This window comes from Palaemon carinicauda, chromosome 9 (assembly GCF_036898095.1).
Source record: "Palaemon carinicauda isolate YSFRI2023 chromosome 9, ASM3689809v2, whole genome shotgun sequence".
Taxonomy (NCBI): Eukaryota; Metazoa; Arthropoda; class Malacostraca; order Decapoda; family Palaemonidae; genus Palaemon; species Palaemon carinicauda.
The window spans coordinates 28,329,438-28,339,242 of record NC_090733.1 but is presented as its reverse complement, the minus strand read 5'-3'; the positions used below and the strand labels follow the sequence as shown (position 1 = coordinate 28,339,242).

Genomic DNA, 9,805 nt, shown 5'->3' with positions numbered 1-9,805 from the left:
GAGATATATTTTGCTTAAAGGCCACGGAAGTTGTTACAGCTCTAACTTCGTGCGTCTTCACCTTAAGCAAAGTTCGGTCTTCCTCACTCAGATGTGAATGAGCTTCTCGTATTAACAATCTGATAAAGTCTGACCAAGCATTCTTTGACATAGGCAAGGATGGTTTCTTAACTGAACACCATAAAGCTTCAGATTGGCCTTGTAAAGGTTTAGTACGCTTTAAATAGAACTTAAGAGCTCTAACAGGGCATAAGACTCTTTCTAGTTCATTGCCTACGATCTCCGATAAGCTGGGGATATCGAAAGATTTAGGCCAAGGCCGAGAAGGCAGCTCATTTTTGGCTAGAAAACCAAGTTGCAGCGAACAAGTGGCTTTTTCTGACGAAAATCCGATGTTCTTGCTGAAGGCATGAATCTCACTGACTCTTTTAGCCGAGGCTAAGCATACCAGGAAAAGAGTCTTAAGAGTGAGATCTTTCAGGGAGGCTGATTGTAACGGCTCCAACCTGTCTGACATGAAGAATCTTAGGACCACGTCTAAATTCCATCCAGGGGTAGCCAAACGACGCTCCTTGGTGGTCTCAAAAGACTTAAGGAGGTCTTGCAGATCTTTATGTTTGGAAAGATCTAAGCCTCTATGCCGGAAGACCGATGCCAACATGCTTCTGTAGCCCTTGATAGTGGGAGCTGAAAGGGATCGTCCTTTTCTCAGGTATAAGAGAAAAACAGCTATTTGAGCTACAGAGGTACTGGTCGAGGATACAGAAACTGACTTGCACCAATCTCGGAAGACTTCCCACTTCGATTGGTAGACTCTAATGGAAGACGCTCTCCTTGCTCTAGCAATCGCACTGGCTGCTTCCTTCGAAAAGCCTCTAGCTCTCGAGAGTCTTTCGATAGTCTGAAGGCAGTCAGACGAAGAGCGTGGAGGCTTTGGAATACCTTCTTTACGTGTGGCTGACGTAGAAGGTCTACCCTTAGAGGAAGACTACTGGGAACAAGTATCTCGGTGAACCATTCTCTCGCGGGCCAGAGGGAAGCAACTAACGTCAACCTTGTCCCTTCGTGAGAGGCGAACTTCTGCAGTACCTTGTTGACAATCTTGAATGGTGGGAATGCGTAGAGATCCAGATGTGACCAATCTAGGAGGAAAGCATCTATATGTATTGCTGCTGGGTCCGGGACTGGAGAGCAATAGATTGGAAGCCTCTTGGTCAGCGAGGTTGCAAAGAGATCTATGGATGGTTTTACCCCAAGTGGCCCAAAGTCTCTTGCACACATCCTTGTGGAGGGTCCATTCGGTTGGAATTACTTGCCCTTTCCGACTGAGACAATCTGCTATGACGTTCAAGTCGCCTTGGATGAACCTCGTTACTAGGGAGATGTCTTGACCTTTTGACCAGATGAGCAGGTCCCTGCGATCTCGTACAACGTCAGTGAGTGGGTACCTCCTTGTTTGGAGATGTATGCAAAGGCCGTGGTGATGTCCGAGTTAACTTCCACCACTTTGCCTCGAAGGAGAGACTTGAAGCTTTTCAAGGCCAGATGTACTGCCAACAGCTCCTTGCAGTTGATATGCATGCTCCTCTGACTCGAGTTCCACAGTCCTCAGCATTCCCGACCGTCTAGTGTCGCGCCCCAGCCCACGTCCGATGCGTCCGAGAAGAGAACGTGGTTGGGAGTCTGAACAGCCAGGGGAAGACCCTCTCTTAGGTTGATATTGTCCTTCCACCAAGTCAGACAAGACTTTATCTTTTCGGAAACCGGGATCGAGACCGCTTCTAGCGTCTTGTCCTTTTTCCAGTGAAAAGCTAGATGGTATTGAAGAGGACGGAGGTGTAGTCTTCCTAGTGACACAAAATGTTCCACGGATGACAGCGTCCCTACCAGACTCATCCACAGCCTGACTGAGCAGCGTTCCTTCTTCAGCATCTTCTGGATGGATAGCAGGGCTTGATCTATTCTGGGGGCTGATCGTCTTGTTGTTCAGCAACGTCCTCATCAGAGGGTTCCTCATCCGAAAACTGATGAGGAAACGGCAACGGAGTGGGCAACGTCTGGCTCGCTGAGTCCGGTCGCACTGGTGCATGCGTGACGGAGCCGGACACAACATCATGGAACTGCTGCACAGTCTGTGAACTGTCAACAACCATGGGTGCGCGAGGAAGCACAGCGTCAACCCGAGACTGTCTAGACCGTCTGGGTTGTGCAGTCAACACCCTACCGGGTTGCTGAGGTTGACGCACTGCGTCAAAACAAGTCACCTCTGCTGGTTGTTGAACGTCCTGAACGTCAACAACCACCTCCGAGCGTCGCTTAACGTCAACGTGCGGCTGGCAACCCACACTGGGTCGCATCGGTGGAGGAACCACCTCAACTGGCAGACGCGAGTAGGTTACCTCAGCGTCAACAGGGCGCACAACCGACCGGTTGGAAGGTTGTTGGCCAGAAGGTTCGGTAGCAACCTTCTCCGCATTAAAGTCCTCTATCAAGGACGCAAGCTTGGACTGCATGTATTGCAGCAAAGCCCATTTAGGGTCTACGGGAGCAGGTGCGGCAACAGACGGGGTTAGTGACTGAGGAGGTACCGCTTACCATCCCTGAAAGCCTTGTTATGCATGACATAATTGTACAGCAAAACTTCAAAGGCTCGAAAACAGCTGTGAGGTTGACCTGTAAAAAACTTGGAGCGTCTCCTGGCCAGGCGCCAGGGAGAGGCTACGAGAATTGAGAAGTCTATCTGGACAGAGGCATGAACTCCCAAGCCGAGAACTTCTCTCGTGTCATATCAGACTCTCGCTCTATAAACCAGTTTAAAAGAAGGGAAAGCAAAGGCTGTATCCCCCAAACTCCTCCTGGTGAAAAACCAGTCGCCTAGCAAACGTAAAGCTCTCTACGAGAGCGAGAGAGCACTAGCTTAAAAACAACGGCTTCGAAGTAGCTAGGCCTAGTGTAAGCTCTGACGTTTAGGCGAACGAGGAGCAGCAGATACAAAAAGATCCGGACAAAGATCCTTAAAAAAATCATCATGATTTAATTAAAGTCCATAGGGGGCTAAGCAGCTTTAGGCTCCTCTCCATCTGACAGAGTCCTCAAGGGAATATCAGTAGGAGGGGGAACAGCAACTTCCTCATCCACAGGAACCTTGTCCGATAAAAGCTGAGTCTCAAGCAAGGGAGAGACCTACCGTGGTGGCAATGCTTTACAAGCAGAGTCCACACTCACTGGTGCATTAGTAGCGGACCAGAACGCAACGTCATGTAACTGCTTGACAGTCTGTGAACTGTCAACCACAACAGGTGCGTGAGGACGCACAGCGTCCACTCGAGACTACTTTGACTGCCTAGACTGAGCAATCAAAACAACTCTAGAATGCGGAGGTTGACGCACAACGTCAAAACAAGTCAACTCCGATTGTTAGTGAACGTCTTGAACGTCAACAGGAGCATCAGCAAGTGGCCTAACGTCCAAATGCGGCTGAAAAACCACACGAGACCGCATCGAGTGTGGTTCTCAACAACCTGACTGACGTGACTAAGCTACGCCAACGTCAACAGTAAGCACAAAGGAACGTTAGGTTGGCTGAAAGCCAGGATATCGATGAGATAAACGGCTAGACTCAACGGACTAATCGGCAGAATAGTCTTCCATAAGGGAGGCAAGCATATACTGCATGTCTTGCCATACAACCCATTAAGGATCAACGGAAATGGTTGTGGTAAGAGACGAGGGTAACGTCTGTGACCGCAACACTTTGCCAACAAAAAAAGACTCTCGGAGTCTGTGTTACGCTTTTGTTAGGCGGCGAGCAGTTATCCGATGACTGCATAGGGTCAGAGCTGTCCTAATGGTTGTAATCAGGACGCTGGACCTGTCCTGAAAGGACTGACTTTCGCTTAAGGGCTTCGAAACCTTGTGACAGGTTTCTTATGCGAAAAGCCTTCGGATGACGAGGAGAAACAACGTCTCTCTCGTCTTATGGTAGGGGAGATCTTGGTAAGATACACCCGATACCATAGAGGGAAAACGTCTGTTCGTTGATCAAGGCCTCTCGAACCCATAAGTCGTTTGACATTACTTCTCCCCTGGGCTTGGGAGCATGCAAGAGGTCCCGGACTAGGTGAACGACAGGCACGAACAGACGAACCCTCGGACGCAACACTGTAACACTTTGCGCATATCACTTTATCACTTCGATTTTCTGTTTTGCACTTATTTCACTGAAATCGAAACTTTTACTGATTTCTACCTGAAACACGCAATTCTACCCTTCATTAAAAGGTAGTAATTGCGAAATCAGTCGTATAATGCAAGCTCATTAATACCAGCAAAAAACAGAAAACATATTTTAAGATAAAAAAATCAGTGGCTGGGAAAGAGACTAAACACTAGTTCATATAACTACGTTTTCAATCTCTCACCGCACATAGCCTGGGGACGAGAATAAAAAACTAAAAACGTTTTATCCTTCCTCCCCGTACAGCGACTAGGGACGAGAGTAACTCGAGAACAACGTTACCCGCTTGAACGGAACGTTTTATCTCCTCTCTCTCCCTCCGTCTCTATCTCTCTCTCTCTTTCTCTCTTGATTTCGCACCTAAGAGAAGAGCCCAATTATATTTCGTCAAAAAAAACCTGTTATTTGACTAAAGGAAAAAACTGAAAGGTTTTTCAAATAAAAAGTTCCTTTAAAATAGAATTTAAAACATTTAAGCTAAGAAAGAATGAACAAAACGTCAGAATCGATTTACTCTTTCTGCAAAGTGAAACCGTGATACACTCTCTCTCTATCGTAACGATAGAGCGCATGTTGAACGTCCTGAACGTCAACAACTGCGTAGCATAAATAAACTAAACGTTAGTTCATCTTTGAAAACAGTACGAAGACTATCAAAGAAATTCTTTCATAAAATATTACATTTAAAAAGTTTTAAATCCTTAGCTCTTTAAAAGCTAATTACGATATAAAGGGCTCAACGTTGATTAACTTCGGTTCCAAGTTAGGACCGCCTAATCTCAGGAAAGGTCGCATATAAACAAAACATTAAAATTTATTTTTATATGTTTATAATAAATGGAAAGTTAATCGAAGAGGCCTAATAAAGGCGGAGAGATATAAAATATATAGATCTATAACGTGATAAGATAATTACTAAAAGCCTAAACACACTTCCGTCTAAGGGAAGGGTCGGCCATTTAAAAGTGAAAGAAAGTCCATACTCTCTTTGTCACCATAATTAAATCTATCCAAAACGAGTTCAAGATTTAAGATGAAGATAAAACACCTGCATAGCGAAAGCTCAAAACTAGAATATAGTACTTCACCAAATAGATGTGAAAAACTCCAGTTTAGCAACAGCGAGTAAGTATGTCTTGTCGATAGCTCGACAGAGAGAAAATTGAGTCTTTGTTTACATTGAGTACTGGGTATCTGGACGACAGATGGCGCTGTTGGGCACACCCGCAATCTGTGTAGCGATCGCTGGCGAGTTTTTACCGTAGAGTTGTCTGTCGGGCAACAGAGTTGCAGCTATATAATCACCGGCTAAGTTAAATATTGAAAAAAGTTTATTTCACACTTGATCCAGTAATAGTAATCATGATAATGAAAATCACCATTCTATGAGCAGGTAGGACACAATAATTCTAAAAAAACATCATAGTCTGAAGAATTAATACCATTTAGAGTTAAAAGTTATATAATCAAACATTACATTTCAGCTATTCAGTTAACTTACTTTACAAATTTTCTCTAAAGCTACATTTTGTATATAAAAGTAAAAACTCAATATTTCAGACATTTCCTTCAATATAAAACAATATACAATTCCATGGCAACCAAGGTATGACAGATGTATTTAACAGCAAGTTTAGAATTACAGTATAAGGGGCATTGTGTTACAAGTTGTATACGAGACTGAAGATTAAGTGCGATGTCCCTTCAATGGACAACTACATTACCTTCACTCTTTTTATCATCCATGCCATTAAATCTTGACTCTGTAGTTACAAGACTTCCTGATATTGAGTTTGGGTACTACAGCCTTGTGAGTGCCTTCTCATTTGCTTAGACCAAAATGTCCTGATTTGTCAACCTTTCATGCCTAGATGACTAAATGTCTACTGCTTTTATAATTCATAAATCTTTTACCTTTCATTATTATGTATGTTTAAACATGCGCAAGAAAACATGCAACAAAATTAAAGAAAATAAGCAATATACAGTATGGCAATAAAAAATTAGCCATAATTAATGAATGTTTCATGCTGGTTGTAATTTTGAATTCTTTTACTTATCACTTGCTCTTAGGCAAGTACTGTATCGCATTCGTCATCTGCTCTTCTTGTCATATCCCTCATACCTCAATCAAATTTCAATTTAGCAAGATTGTGATGAAGCAATGCATATTCATATCAGTTTATTTCTATACTGTACATATACTCGTAAACATCCTTTTCTAGTCCCTTTTTTCTCTTCTCTATTCTCTCATATAAATGGGTATTTTGAGGAAGCTTACCATACAAGTACGTACTGTAGTTGATTAGCTTGTGCATAAAAAATAATGCTTTACAAATAATAATAATAATGATAACAATAATATTAATAGTAATAAAATCAGTAACATTAGAAAAAGAAAACTTGGACCACTTTACACCTTTCTTCAATAACTAATGGATGGACAGATGAATGGCATTAAGGCCAAAGCAAAGGTATACACAATGAAGCTCAATTAATTTCTTAATAAAAGAATAAAAGAAAGTGGGTGAGATGGATAGTGCAAAACGTAAATTTAAGATTAAAATACAATACATGCATCGAGAATGTTGATGGTCAAAACTAATAAAAAGACGAAAGCTGAAAAAAATCTAAATCTTATATAAAAATTAATCATTTTAATAAACAAAATGGAGATATAAGTACCATATTTGTACCCAAAACCATTAACCAAATACTTACCATAAAAGTAATACTCTCTAATGAAAAACACCTTTGGCAGCGCACCATTAGGGTTCTCATTCTGCACAGCTGCAATATATATCACAAGTTTTTACATTCAAGTGCAATACTTGCTTGCACAATGAGTTTGTCAATCATTCAAGTATGTCATATCCAAAATCTTCTGAAAATCATCTTTGCTCTATGAACCTTTTAGTTTTCCAAGTTTAAACCATCACATATGTACAGTTAGAAAAAAGTAAATAAGGGTGGGGGAAAAATTTCATGGTAATCAACATAAAAAAAAAAGGCACATCAAATCTCTCTCTTGGACCATGTCCTTAAAATCCCTTCTATCAATGCAAAAACAATTACTGCATACAATGGTTATTTCTGTCCTGAAAAACCCAGTACAAGTGTCGCTCTTTCTCTAACAGTGTTATCAGATATACTGGTTCTAGAATGGCGACTAATGCTGTATTAAAGCATTCAGCTTTCAAACTCACACTATATAGGATGTATTTGAACATGATTGAGTTTGGTTTTTGTTTTACAAACATGTATCCTTTAACCTGACAGGGCTAAAATTAAGTTCTTTAAGACAAGAGTAAGTGTTACAAATGACATTAGGATTATAACATATTACAGTACCTTTAATGTTTTTATTAAAAACCTGACAATAATTCTCCAATTAACAGATACTGAAATACAATGGTCAATGCTCTACAGTGAAACCTGGCTGATGCAAAAAGCTTGAGCCAACTTATACAGTATGGTATGATACAATTTCCTGACAATGATTATCGAAAACAGCAAATGGACAATAAATAACCATAAAAAGTTCACTTCATTTAACCTAACAGAAAATCAAAAACATGAATATGTACTGTATAACACTCTGCAAGCTAAAAGGTGGCTGCGTTCACCCACGTCATTTCCTTAATATTAATCTTCATAACAATTCATCCAAACAAAATTTACAATACAAAAAATTTTTCACTCACTGGAAGGTTGGCTTGAATGAATCTATGATTAATATTCAGACATGTGAAAGAAAGGTTCATGGTGCATGACAAAAGGCATTATTCACACTAGCACATTACTGGTAATAGAGTTCCAGGTTCATCCCGTCGTGGATCTCATAATCTCCGATTGTGATATGATCTTTGAAAATCGTGTACCATTTTTTCAGCACTATCTTATCCCATCGCGTCCCTGTTTGGGCTGCAATTAACTTCTTTAGGTCACCAATGGTGTCATCTGGATTGCATTTGACACGCACCTTCTTGCCGAGGCGATCGTTGCACGTCACTTCCAACATTATGTAGGTAAAGAAAGGGGAGGAGAAGGCGGTGGTGGCGGAGAAGGTGGTGGTGGTGGTGAAGGCGGAGGTGTTGGAGGTGGTGTTGGTGGAGGCGTCGGAGGTGGAGTTGGTGGTGGAGTAGGTGGCGGCGTCGGCGGTGGTGAAGGATTGCTGAAATATCAAGGATTCTTTTTTAATACAGGAAATATCAGTAAACAATTAAAAAAGAAAACATCAAATAGTGTACTGGCACAGAATAAAAACCACACACCTTATCAAAAGAAAAATGTTTAAACTCTTAAATAATTTTCATATTTCAATGTAGATATATTCAACTACCTGTACTTCAATTTAAGTAATTTTGCTGTTTGAGAATGAACTCCCCAAAGCTATACGCTTTTAACACTAAGTAATTCTATCTTTCTTGACTACTATGACTAAGAATGAGCTAAAAAAGCCTTATCAAAGGTACCCAATTGGTACATATACCACTCTTAACCATTATAATTCCAGTCCTCATCAACATTTCTTTGGTTGAGCATGTTCATGCTTTTATTTTCAATCAATATGTTGCCAAATGCCAGGAAAACTACAGTTCGAGTTATAAAGACAATTTCATTATTCCAAACAGAGAGAATCAAGGAATAGGACACCTGGATTGGACTTGATTTATAATTGTAAACTGAACCTCTGAAAACACTGTCAGACATAACAGTATATCAGCTATGTTACATTACAGTAAAGTATGATTGTACCTAAAAGTATGATTCTTAGTAGGTCTAGGGCACTGGATCCCCACAAAGAAATTTTTACAGATTTTCTTTTTTTTTTTCTACTATATTCAACTCAACATAATTCTTAAAGTCATTCTTGATAAATTTTCTTTTCTGTCATTATTAGCTTTCTTTCCATGGTTGACTTTCAGCATCTGATTAAAATATTAAATTGTTGAAAAAAGCTCACTGTGCATGCTGTACCATAAAAATTTTACATAATTCTTATAACTTCCATTAAAATCTTTGTAAAGTACAGTATGTCATTCCCTATGTACTCCTAGATACTGTTTACAGTTTTTATTCCTGCTATAACCAAATTGTGGCATGATCTGTCTAATTGTAGCCGATGTAGTAACATCCCTGACTGGTGAACACCAGACTGGGGTTTGAGTCGGGCTCAAACTTGTTAGTTTCTTTGGCCACTGCAACCTCACCCTTCTTGTGAGCTAAGGATGAGGGGTTTGAAGGAGCCTATAGGTTTATCTGCTGAGTCTTCAGCAGCCATTGCCTGGCCCTCCTTGGACCTAGCTTGGGTGGAGAGGGGGCTTAGGCACTGACCATATGTATATATGGTCAGTATCTAGGGCATTATCCTGCTTGATAGGGCAATGTCAGTATCCCTTGCCTCTGCCATTCATGAGCAGCCTTTAAACCTTTAAACTTCAGAAGTCCAAATTACGGTAAATGATGCATTTCATATGAGCCTCGCTTCATTATCTACTGTACCGTATTTGCTATTCATCATATCTTACTTTGTAATCTTTTCTTAATGGTGAATTCGTTACCCAT

General features: G+C 40.9%; 1 long non-coding RNA gene across 1 annotated transcript in view; it reads right to left on the bottom strand.

The window, feature by feature from the left end:
* Positions 1–8,262: 8,262 nt before the first annotated feature.
* Positions 8,263–9,805, bottom strand: part of LOC137646964 (uncharacterized) — a 45,291-nt gene continuing 43,748 nt past the window's right edge. Inside the window, exon 3 of the long non-coding RNA XR_011045506.1 lies at positions 8,263–8,411. This is a non-coding gene — a long non-coding RNA (uncharacterized lncRNA). The remainder of the gene's footprint in view (positions 8,412–9,805) is intronic.